The sequence below is a fragment of the Typopeltis vanoorti genome, chromosome 6 (assembly GCF_054136105.1).
Source record: "Typopeltis vanoorti isolate ZY-2024b chromosome 6, IOZ_Tvanoo_1.0, whole genome shotgun sequence".
Taxonomy (NCBI): domain Eukaryota; kingdom Metazoa; phylum Arthropoda; class Arachnida; order Uropygi; family Thelyphonidae; genus Typopeltis; species Typopeltis vanoorti.
The window spans coordinates 66622895-66650264 of NC_143554.1; the positions used below are offsets into that span (position 1 = coordinate 66622895).

At 34.9% G+C, this 27370-nt stretch overlaps 1 protein-coding gene across 2 annotated transcripts in view; it reads left to right on the plus strand.

Annotated features, from left to right (window-relative positions):
* Nucleotides 1-894: 894 nt before the first annotated feature.
* The window catches only part of LOC150105505 (RNA-binding protein 5-like), a 47015-nt gene continuing 20539 nt past the window's right edge, over nt 895-27370 (plus strand). The window contains exon 1 of one of the 2 annotated variants that reach the window (XM_090394221.1): nt 895-1047. The gene's annotated coding sequence lies outside the window, so the exon portion shown is untranslated. The other variant, XM_090394220.1, reaches the window with a different exon arrangement.

Sequence of the window (27370 nt, forward strand, 5' to 3'; positions counted from 1 at the left end):
TATTATTATTATTATTATTATTATCATGGGCGACTCCAAGGAGTCCTAAGACTCATCGAGGGAGGCCCTAAACATCATGTCCATCACAAGGAGTGATGACAAGAGGCCTTTGATCTATGTAAATACTAAAAATGCATAGTATGCAAACACTAAAAATATGAGCCACTAAAACTAAAACTAGATAAATTTTAGTAATTTATTGATTATGTTCGAGTACTTACACAAAGGTTGGGTTGAGCACTTTACTATAATTAACAACTTTGGACAACTATTGGCTTTGGCTTTTTCGAGCTCATCATCATCAGTGATTGGTTTGAAGGAGAGAGAGAGAGAGAGAGAGAGAGAGAGAGAGAGAGAGAGAGAGAGAGAGAGAGAGAGAGAGAGAGAGAGAGATTGGCTTCTTCCGTCTTCAAAAAGTTCGTGCCAAAAGAGCCCTTTTAGGAATAAAACGCATTAGATAAACAACCACAACAACAACAATAATAATAATAGTAATAATAATAATAATAATCAGCTACCGCATTTTATTCTCTTATAGGAAGTAAACAAGCTCTTTTATTCCTATCTAGGTTTTGGAGACTGTGTGGGCAGTTCAATCTTATTTAAATGCTGTTCTTGATTTAAATGCTCAGTCGAAATATCTCCGAAAGCAAAAATGCCAAATTTCATTGAAAAGATGCACTATTATTCGTGAATATGTGTCAAACTGTTCCTGTTATGTTCAAATGAAAATTAGATAAAACGGTTTTACTGATTTATACGTGTATCATATGCTCGAATTATGAAGTATGTTTTCAGTATTTATTGTCATTTTACAAATTGCACAAAGGGTTTTTTCATATTAGGGATTGGATAGATGTCAGTAAAAGCAATCTTTTGTGGGGTGGCGCCTATAGCGTTTTTGTTATTTCAGTTTGAGGAGTATTTTTTTAATTGCGTATGTTGATAATTATCCATGATTGTTAATTATAGTATAGTGCCCATGAAGTTTATCAGAAGTACCATAACTTGTAAAGTACATATAAAGTTCGTTATATTCAAGTAAAGGTGAGGCGATATTCTCGCTTTCTTTGGCTTTTGACTACATTAACGCATCCGCTAATAAAAATCACAATGCGATCTAACCAAATTTTAAACATTGGGCAAAATATTCAACTTTTATTTTTCATGATATAGTGTTCTCAGTCAAGAAATGTGCGTAGGATACGCTAAAACAGACAATTCGGACATATTCCTAAGTTTGCTTGTCATTTAATGACTTCAAGTGTATTTATCATACTTCGCAGTATTGGAAATGAAGTCAATTTGACTGTACGTTCATTGCACTCCAACAGCAGCGCATTCAGTAATAGTTTTCATCTATTTTTATTGGTAAGACCAACTAAATAATCCATGCTGTGATCATATTAATCTGCTAAAAGGGAAAAATTGTTTATAATTTAAATAAACTTGCTTATGCACTTCCTGTCATCGGTTGATAGACGAGATGTTAGGTTAGCGCAAGATGTAGGTAACGAAAGGAGTTAGCTTAATTAACTTCTGTAAATAATTTTCCATTAGTAGTATGCATATTATGTGTAACTGATTTCTTCTCTAGAAAAGGATATTGTTAAAGAGATATGGTATTAACTATCTAGATGTTATTATACATATTTGTTGCAAGCCCACTAGTTCTGAGAGCGCCTGAATGTTTAATGCAGTCTTAATGTTTGGTTTTCAGTGTGCTATTTTTTATGGGTATGAAAATCTGTTGATATAATTTTAGTTTTTCAGGTACAGATTTGATTTTTTTTTTTTAAAATCCAAACGAGGAAATTTAATTACAGACAAGAAATTTCATTACATTTTATTGGCATTGCATAATGGGTGTTGAATCTCGATAAATTAGGCATGGTATTTTGCATTTGATAAATTATTCATATAACTGGTTTTTACACAGTATTATGGAGAAATGAATGCAATTATAGTGAACTCTATTAATTTGTTTTAAAATATTATTTCATCTGATCCATGTTGTTTTCATAATTTTTATTTAGCCCATACTATTTGATTGGAACTTATATGCATGAATGAACAGTAATTTGCAGTACACTGATGTTCCAGGCTACAAGATTATCTACTGCTAGTGTCTTAAACATTGATCTACTTTCTATCCTTCAATGGAGTGAGGATAACATTGTCATGTTCAATTCCACCAAAACTTGCCTCTTAAAGATTCACTTCTGTCTCACAGGCACAGTGTCTTAACACTTGTCTATTCTACATATAATTCCATGGTCACTGCTCCAGTGAATTGACAACCATCATTCCTCCATCTTCAGTTGCACCTGTTAATACAAGAGCAGCAGCTGTTCAGCATTTTACACCATGCAACTACAAACACACTGAACCTAATTCTATTCTTCCTCTGGAATATTCATAACATTCTTATAAAAAAAAAAACATCAACGAATTTTATGTTAGTCGTCATCTGCACTCCACACAGCACTGATGTGTTTGAGTTCCACTTGTTTGAACACATCAGTGTTCAAACAAGTGGTTGAGGGACGTTTAAAAGTCCCTCAACCACTTGTTTGTGGAATCAATATAAAAAAAATAGCAGATTGACATGACTGTTTTAGTTGGTTCAGGTGCTGGATTTCTATGTGCCATTTTAATCAGAACCTGGTTTTGGAGATAGGTTGCGCAGTTTGCTTTTCTTCCATTTAATGTTTTGTTCCACAAAAGTTTTACTACTCAGCATGTTTGTGCACACAAATTGAAAGTCATTTGGCCTCATTGGGCTTTAAACATGCCTGTATATTCGGAATATTTCTGTGTTGTTACATTTTGATTTTCACACACATTGCTGTACATAATTTGTGTGATCTTTTTCTAATAGTTTATTATCCTCATAACAGTATTTAAGTACCAGTCTGTGGTCCAACTATTAGATTATTTTTTTCCTTTGAATGTTTTCTTTAATATGAAATAATTCATTTACAGGACTTTTAATCTGGTTTATGTCCTTGTTTAATCCAAGCTTGAGCAAAGAAAACTTTGCATATGAAATATGTTCATGACTGGACTGTTTCTATATGGAGATCAGTTAATTTCACATAAATAAGTGCTTAAAAATATAAACATCACCAGAACGATGAATAATTGATTTATTGAACTTACTAATAACCAGGCCGGCCTGGTTGGCTGAGTGGTTAGCATGTCTGCTCTTCAGCCAAGAGGCTGTGGGTTCGAATCCCGCTGTGGGCATGGATGTTTGTAATGGTCCTACAAACTTTGTGTGGAAATGGATTCTGTGACCCTACCACTTATTCTAGCAGAAGACATCATTGCTAAAATCATGTGAGGTACAGCAGTGACCATACGGCATCTATGGACGTCAAATGTGAAATTTAAAAAAAAAAAAAAACTAATATTTCATTAGCTTTCTAACTAGCATCATTGATTGGAACTTGTATATATACAACTTGTATATGTGGAACTTCTGTACAATTAGGTAGCTGTAGAAACAATTCAGATTATAACTAAAATAGGAACTAATGTTCCAGACAAAGGTAGCCTCTATCGACTAGATAACAATGAAGTTAATTCAGAAAAGTCAGATCTTTGGCAAAGCAATACAACTAGACGTGTTGAGATTAGGGGAGTGCTGATGCTGATTCTAAATATAGTCTCTCAGACCTAAACAATCTCAGAAGAAAAAAACATGTAAGTTGTTGTAAAAAATTTACGTCTTGGCCTAAAGAAATTTACTCCTGTTAAAGCACCTCAGTTATATGGCATCCCAAAAATTCACAAACCAAATATCCCCTCTATCTAGTAGCTGACAGCATAACATTCTTATCCTGAAAGATTCCGACAACATGGGTAGCTATGATGTTATTTTATCAGTATATCACTGACAGACCCTTGACCTTATTCTGCTACATTTCCCTGCTGATGTTTTTGAATTATTCATATTCACCATTTACTCATATTACTTTTCTTGGAAGGAAAAACAGAAAAAGATGGAATTTCTGTGGGTTCCTCTTTTTTCTCTGCTCTAGCCATTTTTTTAATGAAGTTTCTACACGGCCTTTACTTTTAACAGCAGCTTATAAACCAGCAGTTTGACTATTCTGTGTAGATGTTTGCTCTTTGGCTTCATAGCTAATACATTTTTATTACTTTTAAAAACAGCCAAAATTCCAAAATATGCATCACTATAGAAAAAGAAGCCGACAGCTGTCTCCATTTACTAGACATATTAGTGACACGGTTACCTAATTATTCATCATCTTTTTCTGTTTATAGAAAACCTACATATGGGAAGATGTTTACAATTACACCGTTATTCATCCCAACATATCATCCTCTAAACACTTGAACACAGAGCCAGAGCTATTTGTTCAAATGACACTGCTCCTGGAACTGAACTTGGATACTTTCATAACACTTTAGTTAGTGACTACAACTCCTATAAAATAAAACAAAATACTGCATGTCCCCCCCCCCTCCCTCCTCCTTTAATCAGTGCACAGATATAATAAACTATTCCCACCTCATATATTCAGGGTACATGTGAAAAGATAGCTAAAGTTCTATGTAAATATAAGCTCCATAACCACCACTTTCAAATCACATATTCAACTATCTACCTTCATCCATTCTCTTAAGGATCAGCTTCATCTTCTTGCATATCAGGAGTGAAGTTTGTTGTGCCTGTACCTTGGACAGACAAGTAGACTTGGTGACATTTTCATTGAAAAACATAAAAATGATCTCTGCAATCATCTTTATGTCAAATCAGGATTGACACTTTTTTATGCTCTTTGCTCACAAGATTAAAAGAAAGAAGACAGTTGCTGCATGGCAGTTGTTATAGGTCTGAGAGATAATCAGCATCAGCCATCATGAAGTACCCTCTTAATCTCAAAACGTATGGCTGCATTTATTTAAATTGCCAAAGATCTGGGAGACAGTCATTCCAAGACCACAGAGTCTGACTTCTCTGAATTAACATCATTGTTATCAAGCTTTCTAGAGGGCACATTGTTAGAACATTAGTTCATTTTAATTTGTTTCTACATTAATCTAATTGAGTTGTATATTTATCACAGTTGTAATGCTTTAATCATGCTAGTTAGAGAAACCAGTGAATTATTAATCATTTCAATAAATAATTCATTTTTTCTTCTTGTGTTATTTATATCATGAAACACTGTGAATAACACCAAGGATATTCCATTTATAGATATATCATCATAGCAAGTTGATCTATGTGACCCATAATTACATCCTCTCTCCATATAATGCCATGTATTATGGTAAAAGCATGTATTATATATATATATATATATATATATATATATATTTATTCCACACATAAAGGATACAAAAATTTATATTACATCAGTGCCTTAGTATAATACCATATTTTTTGATATAACACTACAGTGCTATGTGGGCAACAAATTAGAGGGAAGAAAGGAATTTCCTAATGTGTTGTTTCAAGAGTCACACAAGGATTTAAACATTTATGAACTTTTTTAATTAATTTATTATTATTTTTTGTTATAATGAAAATACAAAACCTGTAGGTTTTTTTTCATTACTTATGAAAAACCACATATATAAATGCCTTCTATTTTTGGCTTCACTAAGACCAACCCTTTCTATGTCATATTCCATGACAGCTGTTTAATGTTTTTGGCTGCAGTAACCTAATTTATTATTATTATGTGACCACCTCCAGGGAGTCCAAAGACTCTCTGTCTCCACCACTCATTTCACCAACTACAATGAACCGCAACTACACCAACCACCACCTACCACCAACCACCACCACCACTAGTATTTTCACAGACAATCGCAAACATCCATGCCCACGGTGGGATTCGAACCTGCAGCCTTTTGGCTGGAGAGGGATATGCTAACCACTCGGCCAAACAATCCGGCAATTGTCATACTAACCATGGAGTCAAAGACTCATCTAGGAGGTCCCATTGTCATACATGGAGCTCATTATACCATGCCTTAAACACATTCACAACTTGCCATGTAAAAAACCTGCTTCTCACTCCCTTGCTGCACTCTCATACTTCATCCAGGGATGAACTCTTGTTCTCTTCTGATCTCCCACCATTTAATGATAAACTTCAACTTTAATCCTATAACAACCCCTTACCAACTTGTACATCTCTGTCATATCACCCATCTTCCTTCTATCCACTAGACTGTAAATTGCATCTTCTCAACCTTTCTTCATATTCAACATTCCAGAGATTAGAAACTACCTTCGTCAATTTCCATCGGATTCTTCAATATTTCTGCATCCTTTCGAAAATCAGGTGACAGAATCTGTGCACAGTAATCAAGACCCTATACAATGGAACCAGATTCTCCTTACTACCAAGTCAGTGCCCTCCACATCATTGCCAGAATTCATTGTGTTGTCCTGTAAATTTTAGATCCCTATCCACTATCATCCCAAGATCTCTTATTTCTTCCGCCTCCAACAATATATCTATATCCCCATGAAGCGTAAATTCTACATCTCATCTTTGTTTTCCAAATTTTAAAACGTTACATTTTGCAACATTAAATTGCCATCCACACTTCCCTGTCCATTCACTCAGTCTGTTCAAGTCTTCTTATAAGGCCACGACATCTGTTCTACTCCTCATAGTTCGTCCCAACCTTAAGTCATCTTCAAACAGCCATATATCCCCATTCAAATCCTTTTCAATATCATTAACATACATGATAATTAGCAATGGCCCTAAAACAGACCCCTGAGGCATGCCACTAGTGACTTGACTCTTCCTCACTATTGCTCTCCCATATGCAACTTGCTAATACCCATCAGATAGCCAGTCTCCAATCCAATGAGTCTAATATTTAATCCCGTTAGATATTAGACTCATTGATGATAAGTTGACAGTCTGCTCTAGTTTGACTGTCAACTTATCATGCATTAATCTATTCAAAGCCTTTTGCAAAATCTAAATTTACTGCTGTGTATCCATTTCGCTTGTCCAGTGATGCTGTTACCTTATCGTAAAAAGTAAGTAGATCACTAAAACATGACCTCCCTTTAGCCAATCCATGCTGTCCATCAAAGATAATACCACTGTTGTCAACCCAATTTTGGATCCTGGTTCTCAGCAGCATCTCCAACACTTTATCCAACCACTACACCTGACATAAAGATCGACATATAATTTGATGCTTCAGTTCTGACACCTACCTTATGAAGTGGTCAACTATTGCTTAACTTCCATTCCTTTGAAACTTGACCCAGTATAAGACTCATTAAACAAATTTATCAAGGCAGAGATCCTGACACATTCTTTCAAAATATTTGGTGATATATCATCAAGTTCCACATCATGTTTACTCACACTCCCCATATACCTCTTGCTATATATTGGGGAATTGAGGAAACTCCACTGCTCTCAACCTCTCCATGATATGTCACATTCACAAGGATGAAAGACCCTTATGAACTGCTCATTAAATATCTCAACTATATCCTCTGCAGTAGTTGTCCTTATACAATTTTCTCCAATCATTGTTATCCTACAATGATCATTCTTTTTTTTTTTTTTTATTCCTGACTACATATCAAAAGAAATGCCTATGATTTTTTTTTTTCGATTCATTAACTAAGTGCTGCTCATACTGAACTTTCGCTACCCTTACCAACTGAGTCACCCTTGTTGCTTGTTCTTTGTACTCCACATGTAATTGATTATTACAACTTCTCTTATGTTGTCTCCATAATGCCTTTCTCTGCATTGCATGCTTACTCTCTTCATTTATCCATTTCACACCTACCTTATTCAACCTTCTAATCCTTGAAATACATTTAGACATTGCTTTTACCAGATAGTTCTTAAATAGCACCAAGCAACAATGATCTACTTTCAACCCAACTCCTCATTCCATGCTAAAGCTCTGTCTCCTGAGCTTGTCATAATTGCCCAACTTGTAGTTCCATGTTTACCTTTTCCTCACAGAAGTCTTCATGTGGCTGGCACTTCATAATCACTTCATAATCATTCTCACCAACTGGAGGGAGATTTGATATCTTATTTATAATAACATCCTCTATGAGATAATCAAATCCAATACCCTCAGTCCCTTGCATTCTCTCTCTGTTACATACTGCCTGAGATTGATGTCTTTCAAAAACTCATTTTCTTTACTTCCAGTTGCTATCTTGTCACCTCGTCTGTATTCCCGTAATTAAAATCGCCCATAAGGATCATCCTTTTCCTATTTACTTGGCTAATTTGCTTATACATTTCATTGTCACTTCTGTCCATATTACCCGGTCTACAGCAATATCTGGCTAAGTATTTCATTCATTTCATCTCTCTCTCTCACACCATACTGCCTCTAAACCATTGTCACCATTTCCACTCCATCTCTGTATTATATTGACATAACTCTCTTTCTATCACCAATAGAACCCCACCTCCCTTTTTTTTTACGCTTCCTATCTTCACGAAACACATCATATCCTTCCATCTCTTTCTTGTCAGGATGTCATCCCTATCTAACCATGTTTCACTTATTCCAACAATTTTTGGGCTAGCAGACTCAATCAATGCAACCATTTCATTTTGGCATTCACTTTGTATATAAATTAGCATTTATATACAAACATAACAGCTCATTCCTTGATCTATAACAAGTTTATATGATACTACTTATTACATGTGACTTCTCCATACCTTCCCGAAGCCAGTTCTTTTTCTCCTTACTCATCCCAGAATCTTCTTCAATCCAACTGTTTTCCTTACTTCCCAGGACATCCCATTCACTTCTTGTCTACACATGCATTCACATTCTCTTTGAGCATCAACCTTTCTTATGCTGTGTTCCCCTGTTCACTATGAATCTCCTGTTTCCATCTTTGTTTTGCATACTTGTTCTCTCACTCTATGCACTCTGCTACCCGTTGCATTCATAAGTTTCCATTCAGTCTCTCTCTCTCTCGCTTTCCTTACTCTCCCACTCTTTCACATTGCTTCTTACTTGCTCAGATTCATTCTTTGCATTCATTAGTCTCCCTTACAGCAGCAGCAGCAGTTTCTCCAAATGACTCACAACAAAATTCTTCAAATGCAATCTGTCAGTCTTATACAGTTCATTTCATCCTTCAAACTCATTCTACACATTAACAAGCTGCACTTCTTTCTCTTCACATCTTTCTGCTAACATTAATAACCCTTGATCTCCACCTTATCTAATCACTGTCACACCTGAATAACACACTAACGTCCTATCACACTATTATCTTTCATCCTTCTAAACACTCTCCTGATATCCAATCCTATGTTTTCCTTGTTCCAAATCAAGTCATTTGTCCCTACTACTACTACCACCAACTCTTCTGCTCACTTACTTCTCACATCCAATGCCTCACTCACTCAATTTTACTTCCAGTGAAAAGAAATCTTGTGCGTCTTCTCATTTACCAAACCTCTAATAATCAAATCCCCATACAATGATACTCGCAGGGCTTTCATTACCTCTTTCATACCGACATCATTTGTTTTCATCTTTTTCACTCTTCCACACATATCTACAATTATCTTAATTTCACTCCACATCTATCTCATCTTCACCAACTTAGCTTTTAGATCTTGTCATTTTTTGCTATCATTCACTCTCAATATTTTATCACCGTTTGCCATCTTCCTGTTAATTGCACTCTGCTTTTTAACTTCTGCAACATTTGTGTCCTTTTTGTCATTCTTACTACATTTGATTGGTTCATTCAGGAGATTGCTCGTTTGCTTTTTTTCTAAACTGTTTTACTACTCTGAATGGAAAATAGGAATGGAGAGTACTGTTGGCAAAAAAAATGAATTAAGATTTGAGGTTAGTGAATGAACATCATTTATGAACAGAAGAAAAAGAATTGGCTACGTACAAAAGTACTAAGATACTCCAGCACTGGTAGGGAAATCAGAAGAGAGGAAACTGTTAATCCAGCTACCAAGACATATTACAAGGATAATCCAGTAAGCAGGTTTTTGTACTAGATCTAATCAATTGTATTGAAAGTATCGAGTGGCTACATGGGTGATGTTTGCAAGGAATGCCAATCTGGGTTGAGAGTAGAATTATCTATGCAACACACTGAATACCTTTCTATCACTTTATTTTATCCTTCTCAACAATCTGCATGCAAATTTATGCATGAATGTTCTCCTTCAGCTGATTGAATTACATATGGCTTGTTCACATACACCCTTTACTTTCATGTAATGTAACCCCATAGGAAGAGGTCTGGAGCTCTCAGATCTGGAGAAAGTGATGAACAGTTAATTGCAGATCTTTGCAAAACTATTCAGGCTAGAAATGTGCTGATTTTCAAAAATAAAATTGCCTGATTTTGGTTCGTGTTTGGTTGTGAACTTTTCCATGATTAATTTCCCAAATGCACCTTAGAATATCTGAAAAAAAAAAATAATAATATAAAATGAAAACATTAATAATCAAAAAAAGTTATTCACATTTTAAATCCCATTGTGACTTATTGGCCACCCTGTATGTAAGTGTTGATCATGTTGATTATCTGGATTTCTGATGGGTTGGTGAATAATTTTTTTTGAAATTGTTACTGTTACTATCAGTTCAGATTGCTTCATTAATAAAAATGATCTAATTGAAACCTTAAGGTTTCAATGATCAAGTGCTCTTGTAGTCATACTCATGTGTACATACCAATTTGTCATGTTTTTTAAAAAAATCCCCTTTAGCCAGAGTGGTGGTATTGCTATATATATAATTTCAAAACATTTTCTCCTTGCAAATGTTCTAGATTGTTACTAGAAGTGAGATGACTTGCAGATTTTTGTAAGCATTAAAATATTAAATTTCAGTATGACATTAGTCTTTTGAATCCATGGAGATCTGGTGTTAATAATATGACATAGGCCTTGATAATGGTGGACAATACAGGGTAGACAAAAAATCCAGTAGGCTTATTCATTTTGCAAAGTACTCCTAGATTGAGGTTTGAGGATTTTCATTCTTCCCTTGTATAATATTATGGGGATCATATTTGTAGAGAAGGGAAAATAAATGGAAGCATTTCATTTTTGATTAGAAAAATGTTTAGTACTCTGTATCTTGAAGAAAAACAGTATTTCAGTCACATATTTTTCTTATGATTATAAAGGACTCTACAATGCTTCAATGCTTTTGATATTGTGTCGCAGTTGTCAAAAATGTACTGGTGACAAAAATTAAACTTTTGTTCTGCATAAATTCAAATTATGCCTGCAGTTGTTTCTAACAGTGTTGCTAACATCTTTTCTTCCTCTTAGAGTATGGAATAAATAGGTGAAAAATGTGTTTTGCCATTTTATCGGCTGTGTATCCCCCTCCCATCTTCCAAGCAGTTGAGTGTTATGTGATTTACACTGTTCATTTATTTTATGATTTCAAAATGTGGTAATGTGGATATAATTGGTTTTAATTATTAATGTTGAAATTTTTTTCCAAAAATGAATGAAAATTTCAAACCAAAATTTTGTATTTAATACATATATTTTACTTGTGGCTGTCGAAGTAAAAGAGGGCTCACATATTTGTATGTGGCATTTGACATGGGAAGTCCAGAGCCACTGGAAAACAGTTATTGGCACATAAAAATAGTTCTCTTCTCTCTTACTAGGAAGTTCTTGCTAGTAGTATCCATTTATTTTCAAATCTCATCACATACCTTTATTGCTGTTTAGTCATCTTACATGGTAAGTTGAGGTATCTGATTGACCATGTTAGGTCAGCTTGCTTTTCACACATTTCACTTCTATTACAAACACTGTCCACTGCCACTTTTTCTGTTATATAAAAATTTGTGCAATCACATTCAGAAATGATGTAAACTCTTGTTATCCATAATTTATTATAAATACATCTAGTGGTCAGACTTATATGTTAAGTATTTGTATAAGGTATTATTATTATTATTACCCAAGACCTCATGGAGTCAAAGAGTCATCTGGGAGGTCTTTTTATCACACACACACACACACACAGCTCATCGTACCGTGCTTTGAACACATTCAGACTCCCTTCAGACACCACACTCTCAGGCAAGGCATTCCAATCATTTACAACTCTGCATGAAAAAAACCTACCTCTCATTCCCCTACTCACACCTTCTTTATACAGTTTCCAGGGATGACCTCTGGTTCTCCCCTGATCTCTCACTTTTCTGTAGAACTTCTCCAGCATTGATCCTATAACAACCCCTTACCAACTCTATCATATCTCCCTCTCTTCCTCCTGTCCACCACACTCTGCAAATTGCATCTCCTCAATCTTTTCTCATACTCGACATTCCAGAGGTCAGAAACTACCTTAGTCAGTCGCCTTTGGACCCTTTCCAACATATCTTCATCCTTCTGAAAACCAGGTGACCAAATCTGGGCACAATAGTCCATGTGTGGCCTAATGAAAGCATTATACAACGGAACAAGAATCTCCCTACTGCTACACATCAGTGTCCTCTGCATCATTTCCAGAAGCCTTTGTGTTGTCTTTTGGCTATTTTTGGTTACAATTTTGGCTATGTGTCACCTAAATTTCAGATCCTTATCCACTATCACCCACTATTAATTAGAATAATTCTTCTGATATTTTGACCCAGTCAAATTGCCATAATCAAGGAACATTGTTTAGATGGATGTGCATGCAGGAGCACTGCATTGGGTGAGACTGAAGCAGGGCACAAAAGGTAGTCTGAAATACTGAATAGTGTCACCTAGTCGGCTAGATTGGGTGTACTTGGCTGTTGAACTGATAGTCTGAGGAGTATCATTTTATAATAATATTATAAACTGTTAAACTGTTGCATAATTATTTTTTTAAAAATAGTGTTCCAGAAATTATTGTTTAGAGCTTAAAGGAGATTAAAGTTTGTTGAAAGAATCCATAATTGTTGTATTGCAAACTGATTTTTTTGCATTGAAAGCTGTTTTTTTTTTTTTTTTTTTTTTTTGCCATAGTGTTATTCTTTTTAAAAGTAAATGGAAGTACATGAAAATGAAATGAACAGGAGGAAGAGAATATTTTAAGCTTTTCTCATTGGTTGCTTTCAAATTATGCTGAAATTTTCATTTGCTAAAAATTATCCTAATCTTCTGACTGAGCCTTGTTCTGCTGGAGATTAAGTCCTCTCATGTTATTCTTTAGAGAAGAAAACACACTTCTAGGATAATTATTATTATTCAGGACTCCATGGAGTCAAAAGACTCGTGTGTTTCTTAGGAGGTCCCTCCTAAGAAACACAAAGTCTATCAAGACTCATCGAGGGGGAGGGCCCCCCTGAGAAACACAAAGTCTATCATACCACACCTTAAACTCATTGACCATTCTTGCTCTCACCACTCCATTAGACAATGCATTTCATGGTTCAACCACCCTCCATGCAAAGAAACCACTTCTCACCCCTCTTGCAAACAGTTTCCTTTCGTAACTTCCAGGGATGGCCTCTGGAGATTAAGTGCAGTCCTCTCATGTTGTTCTTTAGAGAAGAAAACACACTTCTAGGATAATTATTATTTTTCAGGACTCCATGGAGTCAAAAGACTTGTGTGTTTCTTAGGAGGTCCCTCCTAAGAAACACAAAGTCTATCAAAACTCATCGAGGGGGAGGGCCCCCCTGAGAAACACAAAGTCTATCATACCACACCTTAAACTCATTGACCATTCTTGCTCTCACCACTCCATTAGATAATGCATTTCATGGTTCAACCACCCTTCATGCAAAGAAACCACTTCTCACCCCTCTTGCAAACAGTTTCCTTTTGTAACTTCCAGGGATGGCCTCTGGAGATTAAGTGCAGTCCTCTCATGTTGTTCTTTAGAGAAGAAAACACACTTCTAGGATAATTATTATTTTTCAGGACTCCATGGAGTCAAAAGACTTGTGTGTTTCTTAGGAGGTCCCTCCTAAGAAACACAAAGTCTATCAAAACTCATCGAGGGGGAGGGCCCCCCTGAGAAACACAAAGTCTATCATACCACACCTTAAACTCATTGACCATTCTTGCTCTCACCACTCCATTAGATAATGCATTTCATGGTTCAACCACCCTTCATGCAAAGAAACCACTTCTCACCCCTCTTGCAAACAGTTTCCTTTTGTAACTTCCAGGGATGGCCTCTGGAGATTAAGTGCAGTCCTCTCATGTTGTTCTTTAGAGAAGAAAACACACTTCTAGGATAATTATTATTTTTCAGGACTCCATGGAGTCAAAAGACTTGTGTGTTTCTTAGGAGGTCCCTCCTAAGAAACACAAAGTCTATCAAAACTCATCGAGGGGGAGGGCCGCCTGAGAAACACAAAGTCTATCATACCACACCTTAAACTCATTGACCATTCTTGCTCTCACCACTCCATCAGACAATGCATTTCATGGTTCAACCACCATGCAAAGAAACCACTTCTCACTCTCTTGCAAACAGTTTCCTTTTGTAACTTCCAGGGATGGCCTCTTGTCATCACTCCTTCCTGCTATTCAACCAAGTGAAAGAACTCCCCAGTGTCAGCCCTGTAACCACCTCTCAACAGTTTAAAAGTCTCAATCATATCACCTCTCCTTCTTCTATCCACCAAACTCTGCAGTCCACATTCCCTCAGCTGATCCTCATAACTAACATGGTACAGTCCTGCAACCATCTTTGTTAATTGCCTTTGTACCCTTTCTACAGTTAATTTATCCCCTTCAAATCCTGGGGACCAAATCTGAGAACAATAGTCTAAGTGTGGTCTGATCAGAGACTTATACAACGGAATGATAATGACTAACTTTATTTAGTTACTATATTGTTACACTAATATTTCACCTTGGTTACCAAGGCAGGTTCATGAGTACAGAGATGTAAACTGTATATGTGTACACCAGCAGGAAGACAAAGGCTGAGTGAATGAGTGTAAAAGATTGAATCCTAAAGCTGAGTTGTATCCTCTATGGGTGCAATGAATGGATCTTGTTTGTTCAGCTGAAGGTTTCAAGGTGATAAGTTTCTCAGATTTTTGGTAAGGTGAGGCAGCCATATTTATTTAAATTCATAAAATATTATAGTACTATGGCAGATTCCAGGAACAGTCTCATATTTGTATCTGCTTCTGTATAATAGGGAGGTTTCCCCTCCTTCATTAGATATGGTGATCTGTAGTGTAGATAATGAACATAGTTTCTGTATTCATTCAGTCATGCATTGGCTGTTTTTCCATTTTGTTCAAAGTATGTCAGTTTGCAAGAGCTAGGAATACAGACATCAGGGTGAAATAGATGGAATGGATCTTTTGGTGAGTAGATAAGGGGTACCTATTGTTTGGCATTGCTTAAAGGAAGCTTCTATGATGTATATTTTACACAGTATTGCTTCTTCTCTCACAAAAAGAAATTGCAGCTCATATTCCCTTACTCTTAGTAATGCACAAATCACAAGGTCGGATCTCTTTGCTTAGACTACATTCACCTCCATCCTCTCCTGGCACAAACACATCTCAACAATAGCTTCCTCATCATCCAAAAAACTAGACATTCCCTTTCAGTCAAGATGCTATTTTACACCCAACCAACTTTTAACAGTATACAAATTCCAAATTTGCTCATGCTTAGAATACTGCTCACATTTGTGGCTGAGCACCAGAAACTTCTTTATATATTCTTGACAATGTCCAGAGGAGAGCAATTTGGCTCATAGCTGATCCCTATCTTACAGATTCACTTCAACATATATATATATATATATATATATCACAGATGCAGTGTTTCAGTCCTCTGTCTGTTCTGCAGATACTTCAGTCATCATTGCTCCGCTGAACTGGCAACCGTCATTCCTCCACTTTCTGTTGCCCAGCACCCCTTTACCATGCAAATGCAAGCACACCGAATCTGTTTTTCTTTTTCATCTTTTATTCCATCTCCCGCTATCCACTGGAACAGCCTACCACAAGAAGATTTTTCAAACAGCTGTGACCTTGCAATTCTTCAAAAAAAAAAAAAAAAAAAAAATCAAACTTCTGTCTCCTCACCAATGTGCTTAGAGGTTTTTAATCTTTTGTGTATGGAATCAATATATATATATATATATATAAAATCAATCAAGAATGAGTGATTTTTTTTCTGAGGTACCCTGGATGTAAGGGGATGGAAATGGAAATAGACTGTTTTGTGACTTAGGTTTGAGGATAGATAGAGTTCTATTGATTTTATGATGGAGAAGTCACTGGCCAAAAAAAATGTCCTATATATGTGCACCATTTTTATGATCAGTCATTGTTTGCTTGCATGCACATGCATGCTGTACATATCTGTGCCCTTGAAGATGTCTTGTTGACCAAGGCAAAAATTTGGTCTAATAATTTAATAATTAAATAAGGTTAGTTAATTATTATCCTTAGGCATGTGTTTTCTCCTGTGTCTAAGCATCTGGACCAGATAAAGGTAATCTGTTTATCTCAGTTCTTCGTAATGATCATCTCATGATGATACTATAAAGCTCCCAGATTTGATGTAAAAAGATATACACAGGGTTATGTACTTTCTTCCTCAGTAATTAATTTAATACTACAGTGAAGAAATGTAACATATAAAAAAAAAAGTAATTAAATGTCACAAATGTAAAGAACTGATAGAAATATAAGGATGAATTCATACACCATCTTAGTATATGATTTCATCCTTTGGATTAGAGATAGATGTTGAAAGCTTTTTCACTTGGTTATACTATAAATTAAAGATGCCAAGAAATTATATTCTTGGTTTCATCCTTTATCCGGGTGTAAGCAAATGAAGATTGTGTGTGAAATCTTGAACGTGAAAAGTTCAAGGAAATCTTGCAAATGCTTAGGATCTCCACACAATGTAACAAAAAATCAAGACTTAATCTGACACCAAGTTTGGTCTGCTTTTATTAAAAATGAAAAAACTACCATGGACCTAGGTTATGTGACATGCATAATGCATAGAACATGACAGCAACAACTAGCAGTATTCCAATATACATACAGTACAGTAGTGAATTTAGCATTTTTTATTCTGGTTACTTATTGTATATACCAGTTGTGAAGTTATAACATCTAATATGTGTAATTAATTGATTCTAGTCTTTTCTGTATAATTTTTTTTTATTAGTACCCCTGACAATGTAAGTCTGATGACTTATGAAACTTGTAGGGTTATAATTGCTTATTTTTTATTGAGCTCTTTATTTACCTTAGAATGTTGTCTCAATACCAAAACCCCACAGAACTGCTAAACCACAGAAACTTATGTTTTCATCCCGGTATTAGGATGATTCAGAACGTTATCCTTGTGATTCAGAATGTTATCCTTGGTTGGAAGGATGTGTGTCAATATAGAATTTGCCTGAAAACATTATCTAAACTTGACAGATAATGCTTGAATTAGTTCAGTTTTGAGGGAGACTTACAATCTGTAGAAGCTCTTGTATTAGATGAGGAGGTGGTTGAAACACTGGCAACTTCATTCAAATAACATATTCAGATCTTTTTAAAACACATTCACTTCTGTTTATCTTTACTAGGGTTAATTTATTCTATGTCATCATACAAAATATATAAAAATTAAACTTCTTGAAAGAGTTAATTATATTGTAATATAATTACTTATAAAAAAGTTGGTTAAGAGCATTATAAGTTCGTATATAAGTAAAATAACACTTTTTTTTTTTTATCATCATACCACTGCTGTTGCACTTGAAACTCATCAGTAGAACATAATCTCAGAGGAATTGGCCTGATATATATATAAATAAAATCAGCATAAGTTTTTATTTTCTTTAAAAAAAAAAAAACTTAAAATTTATGTAATTAAAAATATATGATCTAGCCAAATGCACTAAGAAATCCTGTATATTGGAAAAATAGATTTAAAAAAAAAGCTAAAAATGAAAAAAAAAATTTTTTTTTTTCCTGGCCTAATGTTTTCTCAAGAATGTTTTAAAATGATGGAAAAAGAGAATGAAAATGTTTGTTAGGTAAGCATTGGCAGAAATGAATTTTCAGTCATGCTTTTGAAGCAAACAGTTATTTTTTTGTGGGGGGTATATTTTCAACTCCCAATAGAGTTGGAGTAGGTCAGCCACCTTTGTGGTTAAATTTAGTAATTCCATGCATTTAAAAAATTGAGATTTCAGATAAGATGGTGTATATTTACTGGTTTCATTTACTTTTTATCTTCCACACATATTTCATTTTTTAATTAGTGCTGATCATGTCAAAATATTATACATCTCTGGGTCATGAAATTTTTGTGAAGTTACAAGTGAAATGAATTTCAATTTATATTGGTTTGACTGTAATTTTCATTAATGTTCTGTTATTCATGTACATTTAACTTTTTTTTAGTCAGTTCTGCATGATAGAAGTATCATAGCATCAAACCAATTACCAATAAAATTTGGTGATTCTGTGCTGTTGTGATTAATAAAAGTAAAGTACTTATATTTATCTTTACTTATCCTCTTTTTGTCTCATGGCATGTAATGGCAAGATCCATTTACTCCACTTACCTGTGCAACTAATTCTGCTGCTCTAAAGCTTTCCCAACCAGCAAACTTTTTTGTTTTGTTTGATTGTTATCCTCTGACAAGTTGTTTAGGCCTTCCCATTTTTCCTTCCAGGGTCTGTGTCAAAGCTACTACCCCTGTCTATTCTCAGTACACGTCCAGTCTATTTATATTTTGCTGTGATACATTTTTGTTCAGTGTGCTTATATAATTCACTTGTTATAGTGGTAAGGGAAAAAATGTTTTACACATGTATAAATAACTGAGATGCGTTTATTAGCTTCTGTTAGTGGCATGAATTTATGATGATTCATATGCACTTTAGATCCATACATTTTTAACTAAGTGCTGAATTTTTTTTTTAAAAAAAAGGTTAATCAGAATATAATTAAATCAAATGTTTGTCTTTCTTTTAAAAAAAAATTGTCAGTTTTTATCTAAAAAAAAAAACTATCAATTTCAGGATTTTTGCCAAATTGGAAGCTGAACTCTTCAGAATAATATTTATAACTTAAGTGTACAACAAAATATTATGTGCCAAATGGAAATCAAAACAAGGAGTCGGCGGGTTTTTCTTCTCAAGCATATCAATTATTCAGCATAGTTTCTGTGATAAGTTATTTCATAATAAATTAATTGTGAAAAATGAAGCAGTAGATTGCTTTTAATGTTATGTGACATCTCTGAGGAGTCCATGGACTCATCATGGGAAGCCACTCTACACCACACAACTTACTATCTACACTACTTGATCCTCCATTTATGCACTACATCACTATAATTCACCATCTGCATCTTATGCCATCTACCATCCAATATTTTCTCACCATTAATAATTTTTTTTGTTTCTTAACTGCACGTCTGTTCTGGTCAGTTTACCCCGTATGCAGGATGAAAAACAGGTTAATGGAGGGGGGGGAGAACCTGCCATCGTATGAGATATGCCTACAGCTTTAACTACATTATTACAAATATCTTGAAATATTCTTAACAGGATTCAGCGATCCAAGAATCGCACACAAAACAATGATTCATTACTATTGTGGAAGATACATTGTAACGAATAAGGTCTAATGTAACGATGGCTGTTGTTTATATTGTAAACCTGTTTGGTTACCGTGCTATTGTAATATCTTTATTCTAATTAGCAGTGTGCTTTTGCTTTCGCAACCTTTCTTACTTATTCTATTGTGTACTATGTTTATTCACCTTTCGTATTTACTAGTTGTTTGCCTATGAACACTGGAAAATTTATTTGTTAAGACTGCACCACCAGTATTTCTATATCGGCATAAGACTCGGTAATAGGTTTGGTAGATCTCTCTCTTACTAGCATAATTCCTTCAACAAAGTTTACATAAACTGTCATGGTTTCTCAAGTACTTAAACTATGCTTTTAATGCCTTAGTTGTTTCCCGTTCACAAGTCCGAGTTTATTTAGGAACAGTGCATTGTAAAATAAAAGATCAGGTGACACTCTATTGGCATATAAATTAAAACACATTTATTTACATTAAGTACATAAATGATAGGGAGGTTACTATCTCTACCTATCCGTTACACTTTTTTCATAAAGAAACAAACCTTCCTTTCTTTTAAGCTTACATGGTGCTCCACATGCATTTTTGAAAATTATGGAAAAACTACCGTGTATGAATAAAAACTTTAGTTTAATATAACTAAAATCTACATTCGACGTTTCGACCTTTATGTCAAGGTCATCTTCTGGAGCATAAAACTATACACAGGAAACAAGCTACACTACAATCAAACTGCAATCAGTTTGATTGTAGTGTAGCTTGTTTCCTGTGTATAGTTTTATGCTCCAGAAGATGACCTTGACATAAAGGTCGAAACGTCGAATGTAGATTTTAGTTATATTAAACTAAAGTTTTTATTCAAACACAGTAGTTGTCTCCATAATTTTCAAAAATGCAAGCAAACTTTCCCTTTTCAATACTAAATAACTATACAATATAATTACTCAATTACTTCTCCGCTTATTAAATCAAATTATTGAAACTCTAATTTACTCACAAAGAGTTAGCTAGCTATGCCAAGTTTTCTCACAAATTATATTCCAATTAATAACAAATCAGAGGGCTCTTATAGACACTTCTTATTACTATTTCTTATTAGTCCATCTATAACGTATCTCCTAGATTACAAAAGCAATGTACAACAAAAGATGGAACAAACTTACAGAGGCTCCGTGTCGCACACTCATCCAAAGGTTCTGCATTAAAGTCCCTATGCTTTTCTTTCATCGCGGGCCCTAGGCTTCCGTCTGGAGAGTCTTGCTTCAGGGGAGCGTTTCGTCGGGATATTGGTGGGCTTTGGACTGCAATTTTCCGGTACTCAAAAAGCTCAGGCAAGAGATTTCAGCATATAGGCTTGAAGATCACTCTGCAGCTTTTGGCTTTGGTTGATCTCCCACGGCAAAAAAGACATCCGACCTACACTGCCTCGGGTATTTACATCGGCTGTTTTCTCTTCATTTACATTCTTCTCCTCTGGCATGGGTTTGCCGTAACGTCTGGTCCTCTGCATCCGGAGGACAGGACGTGAAGGGTTGTAACTACCAAAGAATTCGGCACGACTCCTTTATCTTCTGTTAAGACCTACCCATTCTTTCTTCTCCTCTGTGCACTCCTATCTTGTCGGGTAGCAGAAACTTGTCTGAACCTTTCCGATCTCTTTGACACTAACTTTGAAGGTGTTTATACGCACAGCTCACAAACAATTTTCTCATACACTTAAATTGTAAACAACTTTCTTATGCCTTTATGTAGAGCTGTTATACAAAGTTCTGGTGGCAAAACATTGCCTTTGTTTTTGACATTCTAGAAATTTTTGTTAAAGCAGTAAGTACAGTCAATTCCCATAGGGTTATTTACATTAATATTTAGCATAAAATATAGAGACACATACAAGGTTATTTTTGTAACAATCTCATGAGACTTGACATTTGTAAAAATCGATGTAAGGTGCTTTGGTATTTCCAAGCTATATCGAGTTTTACAACAGCTCTGTTGAGATATGTCCTCAGGACCCAGTAGGCTGTTTTCTGTGTGATAAAAAGTAATAAAACAGTACATAACATTAGACCATCAGATATGTTATTGGTGTATAGCATATTATTATTACTAACTGATGCCTCCAGGGAGTCCAAAGACTCATCGAGGGAAGGCACCTACTCTACTGCTCTGTCTCCACCACTCACAATCCACCAACTACCATCATCATTTACACCAACACCATCTACTGCCTGCCATTGCCACTAGTATTTTCACAGACAATCACAAACATCCATGCTTACAGCGGGATTCGAACCTGCAGCCTTTTGGCTGGAGAGTGGGTACTCTAACAACTTGGCCAACAAGGCTGAGTGGTTAGTCATAAATCAGTCAGACTTTTCTTTCTTTGTGACAATTTTTTTTATTTTTTTATTTCTTCAGTACTGCACTGTTTGGATTATTCTTATTAACACATCTCTGTGGGGACAGTTGACTCATCATAGTAAGTATTAGTAATGCATATCATATCGTACCTTAAGCCTCATTCACTCTTAACATTAACAATATGTTGCACTCAGCCACAACTCTTCCTGTAAAAAATATGCTTTAACCATTTGATAAAATCCTCTCACCACCTTTAAATGTCGTGGTAATATCCACCATGCTCTTTCAGTTTCTGCTTCTCCATAATTGCTAGACCCTCTGCACAGCTTCCTCATCACTACAGAAACCAAGGAACCAGATGTTTACATAGTAGTGTGGTCTTGTCAGCAGATGAGATGACAAAATTTTTTTCTTCAAAATTCAGCCAGTATGCATCCTGAAAATCTGTTGAAGTCCCCTTACACATACCCATACACACACCCACACACTGATTCCAAAAATCATTGTTCCCAGCTTATGAGAGCAACTTGCCTATCTAAGATGCTGACCTATTTGAATCTTCTCAAAGAGACCCAACATCTTATTACTCACCAACTTTGTATCATCACCAAAAAGCTGAATATACTTTGTCAAACCACAGGACTTATTAACAGATGAAACTGCACTTTGTGTGTAATACTGCTTTTTTGTTTGCAGCTTATCTTGCAATCAATTCCATATCCATCTGATAAATGTATTATCTGCCTGTTCTCTCTTAAATGCATTCATGATGACCAAGAATATCACCATGTATGTTCTCTTATCCAGCTCATTCATTCATTCATTACTTTTATCATAAATGCAAGCAGATTGCTAAGACTTCCTTTTTACAAATTCATATGAATTCTCAGAAAATTTTATACTTATCAACCCACCCTTTCTTGCTATTACTCTTATTAGTACAGCACTGTTTTGTCTTTAAAACTTGTTTGGACTCAACTATTGTGACACATTAAAGAACTAGGTTAAGGGCACAGTTAATTTCCTTGCACATTATCTAAGAATGCACACTGATATATCATACTCAACAGCTTTATTAACATCGCTATTTAACGAGCCTTTTAAGCAGTGGCGGCTCGTGGCTTGAAATCATGGGGGTGATGCAACTTTCAAAATATACATACACACTGTAAGTACGGCGTATACGTGTTTGGATAAAATATCAAAATTATGGTAAAAATTTTTTAAAAAAATTAAAAGTGAAAAAATATTGTTTATTATCGGTAAAATTATACAGTTTGGTATAATTCAAAATTACTTAAAAATAAAATATATTCTTCTTGTTTTGTTTCATGAAAACATATTGTTTATTATCGATAAAATTATACAGTTTAGTATAATTCAAAATTACTTAAAAATAAAATCCATTCCTTTAATTGCAATGTCCAAATATTTAAAGAGACGGAGTAAAGACGATAAGCACTACGAACACTTTACTACTGGCTCAAACTGCATATAAACAACAGTGGAACTGCGCGAAGACAGTGCCGCATTATGCTATTAGCTCGCATCTCACTATGATGTGCATATGCTTGCGCGTGCAGCAATATGACACTGTGGTAACCACAGTGCTGCTAGTGTCCTTCGCTCTCCTAAGTGCTACAAGATGGATTTTTATTATTTTTTATACAAAATAAGAGAATTGTATAGGATTGTTGATGATAAAATTAAATATTACAAGCAAATATAAATAAATTAATAAATATATTTATATATCGAGAAAAATTGGGGATGCTGCAGTTCCGCAGTACTTATGCACGAGCTGCCCCTGCTTTTGAGATATGCAAAGTGTTCATTAAGTTGCACTTTTCCTTCCTTACTGTTCTTCCTATTTTTCTAGCTTGCACTCTATTTACCTGGTCATTGCCTGCTATCTTATATTGATATAACATTGAATTCTGACCATAGTTCACTGTATTTGGATGTGGTTGTGTAAACTAGCATGTTAAAGTTGAAGTTTAGGCTAATGGTTTCAATGATATGAAATTAAACAAGATATGATTATGGAATGCCTTAATCTCAGGCATGACTTGTCAGTTGATCATGGCCTCTCAATGATTAAAGTGTACTCTGAATAGCTCTGAATAAGTGCATCTATCACTTGCCATCAAAATTTCTATTTTTATCAATTTTATTTATTTATTTATTTTATTTTTATTTTATTTTTTACATAGTCCAGAAACCCTGCTCTAGAGAGACCAAACATGGAACCTTTTTCAAGCCACTTCAGCTTTAATAAGCAGGGTAGTGATCTCACATCAGGCAATGAAATTCATCTCCCACCTAAAGACTATCACAAACATCAATGCCTACATGGGATTTGAACCTGCACCTTGTTGGTTGGTTGGGAGCAGGTGCACTAACCACTCAGCCAACCAGGCCTGCTGAGGTAGTCATCATTTATTGAAGTTAGGAGTATGTTACAGAGCTGTGTCATCTAAAATTATATTTACATTTGTATAGTGACAGTTTTTTTCCCACAGAATCCAAAGATCTTTGTTATTGACATGAGCCAGAACCATGTAGGAGTGTAGTGTAGATAGTGGATATATTTTCATTACTTAAAATTATAATAATGGAATTAATTCACGTAAAATATTTTTTATTAGTAGAATTTTTGCCTCAGTATCACAGGCATCTTCAGTACATGTAAAAAGTTAATTAAACAATAACTGACAATTCCAAAAGGTGCCACCTAAGTAGCTAATGTAAGATAATTAAAAAAAAGGTCATTAAATTTCCTAACTTATTTAAAAAAAAAAATAGATAAATAAAATAAATATATATATATATATATATATATATATACACACACATATATACACACACACATGCAAATTAAAAAAGTTGGGAAAGATTAGCTGATTTAAAAAGTATTATCTCCCACAAAGGGAATAGACGTAGACCATCAGATCTGTTTAAGTTAGGAGAGTGAAGTAAAGTTTCACATGTTTCTTTATAAAGCCGTTCCATGAGGAACTGACTTTTGTCATGTTCCAATGAACTCTATGTCTAGTGTTGATGGCATGCTCTGCAAGTCCAGGCTGTTCAGGTTCAAGGTATTGAATATATGACTTGTGTTCTTGTTGCCGAATAAAAGCAGATCTTCCTGTTTGTCCAAAATAAGATAACCCACAAGAGCATCTGGTAGACACCTGGATAACTGAGATGTGGAATCTTGTCATTTGGAGAAGTGAGAAAGGTGGAGATTTTTTCTGATGGGTCGAAAGGCAACAAAAATATTTAGTGGTTTTAATACTTTATGCATTCACTAATATCTTGCACATAAGGGATAAAAATATGCATTATTTCTTCTGTATTTGAAGAGGAAGATATATCAACACTACTCAAAGCTCTTTTGATGCAAGAATTCTTATATCCATTATATAAAGCGGAATTAATATACTGCAATTCTTTCTGTAATAGTTCCCCTGAAGAACAAAAGGAGTGGGCCTGATGAGCCGGTGTTTTAATAGTTCCCACCTTTTGGCTGGGATGGTGATGAGATTCAGCATGGATATAATGGCCTGTATGGCAACACTAGACATACAGTTATTGGAACAAGACAAAAGTCCTTCACAAAAGTCGGTTCCTCATGGAACGGCTTTATAAAGAAACATGTGAAACTTTATTTCACTCTCCTAACTTAAACAGATCCGATGGTCTATGTCTATCCCCTTTGTGGGAGATAGTACTTTTTAAATCAGCTAATCTTTCCTAACCTTTTTAATTTGTGTGTATATATATATTATTTATTTATCTATTTTTTTTTTATTTTTAAAAAATAAGTTAGGAAATTTAATGACCGTTTTTAGTTCTCCTACATTAGCTACTTAGGTGGTGCCTTTTGGAATTGTCAGTTATTGTTTAATTAGCTTTTTACATGCACTGAAGATGCCTGTGAGACTCAGGCAAAAATTCTACTAAAAATGATATTTTGCCTGAGTTAATCCTGAATTAATCCACAATGGTGAATTAATTCCATTATTATAATTTTAAGTAATATGTCTACTCACGATATTTCTATATTGAAACGTTTTCACATGATCCACTAACCACTCAGCCCACCAGGCCTGCTGAGGCAGTCATTTATTGAGGTTAGGAGTATGCTACAGAGCTGTATCATCTAATAACAGTCCCTTAGAGTTATATTTACATTTGTATAGTAGAGGTTTTTCCCCACAGAATCCAAAGATCTTTGTTATTGACATGAACCAGAACCGTGTAGTGTAGATAGTGGACATATTTTCATCTGATCTACTGCTTACTGTTCTTTTTGTTTGATCAAAATATGTAAGCAAGGAACGCTGTAGATGCTAGAATGATCTAAGTGTTTGAGAATACCTTTTGATGAATGGATAAAAGGTAGCTAACTTTTGGTAAAGTTTGAAGGAAGTTTGAATATTATATCTTTTGAGAACGTGTGAAAATCCTTGTCACGGGTCCTTGGTGTAAGAGATAATGATGGATGTTTTGTAATCTTTGTTTTGGGGAGGATTAAATTTGTAAGAAGAATATAAAGTTATTGATTTTGTAGAAAGGAATACCATTGGGTAAAAAAAAAAGTATTATTGATATGATTGATTTCAGTGATGAGACTAGTATGGTCTGAACAGATGGTTCTTGCTCTATTTCCTCAAGTTTCAATAACACCATACTGTTGTAAGAAATGATATTGTGAAAGATGATGGATGTATACATTGGTTTCCTATAGACAGAAAAGGATAAGGATATGTTAAGTAGCCAGATGACTGGAGATGACTGGTGTCGAGGAAGGCACTGGTTAAAAATTTCTCCAAAATCAACAGAATTCTATATTCTTCTCCTAAACTTAACTCTCCTCAGATCACAATCATAAAAAATTCATCACCATCCCTTACATCTGTGATACCTCAGAACTTTTTTGAGGTGCCCCTGGCATAAAAGAAAAAGTGCAGGTAAAACACAGAACTTTGGGGGTACTCTGGCAGTGATAGAAAAATGCATAACAAGTGAGGAAGCTGACAATCCATTCACAAAGGGTAGGGCGATAGTATGAAAACTGCAATGCCAGACTCAATCAGTTGGATCAATTGTTTGAAATATTCAAAGTAAATTTTTTTTTTTCTTCATACCTTTCTGTGGCCTGTATCCAAAGGTAGGTAAGGTTAGTGAGGAGGTCTGCTGTAGAATGAAAATACTAGACTCCACAATGGTGATTATTAAGTAACCTCTTTTTATCTAAGAGGTTAGATAAAAAACTTGCTTTCATGTTGCTGGATAGATGATGAGTATGACAAGTTGTAATAACAATACAGAATAGGTGCTAATTCTGGAGCACAAGTACAGCTAGACCATTTGAGCTAAGGGACTTATTAGTATCAAGATTGGATATCAGA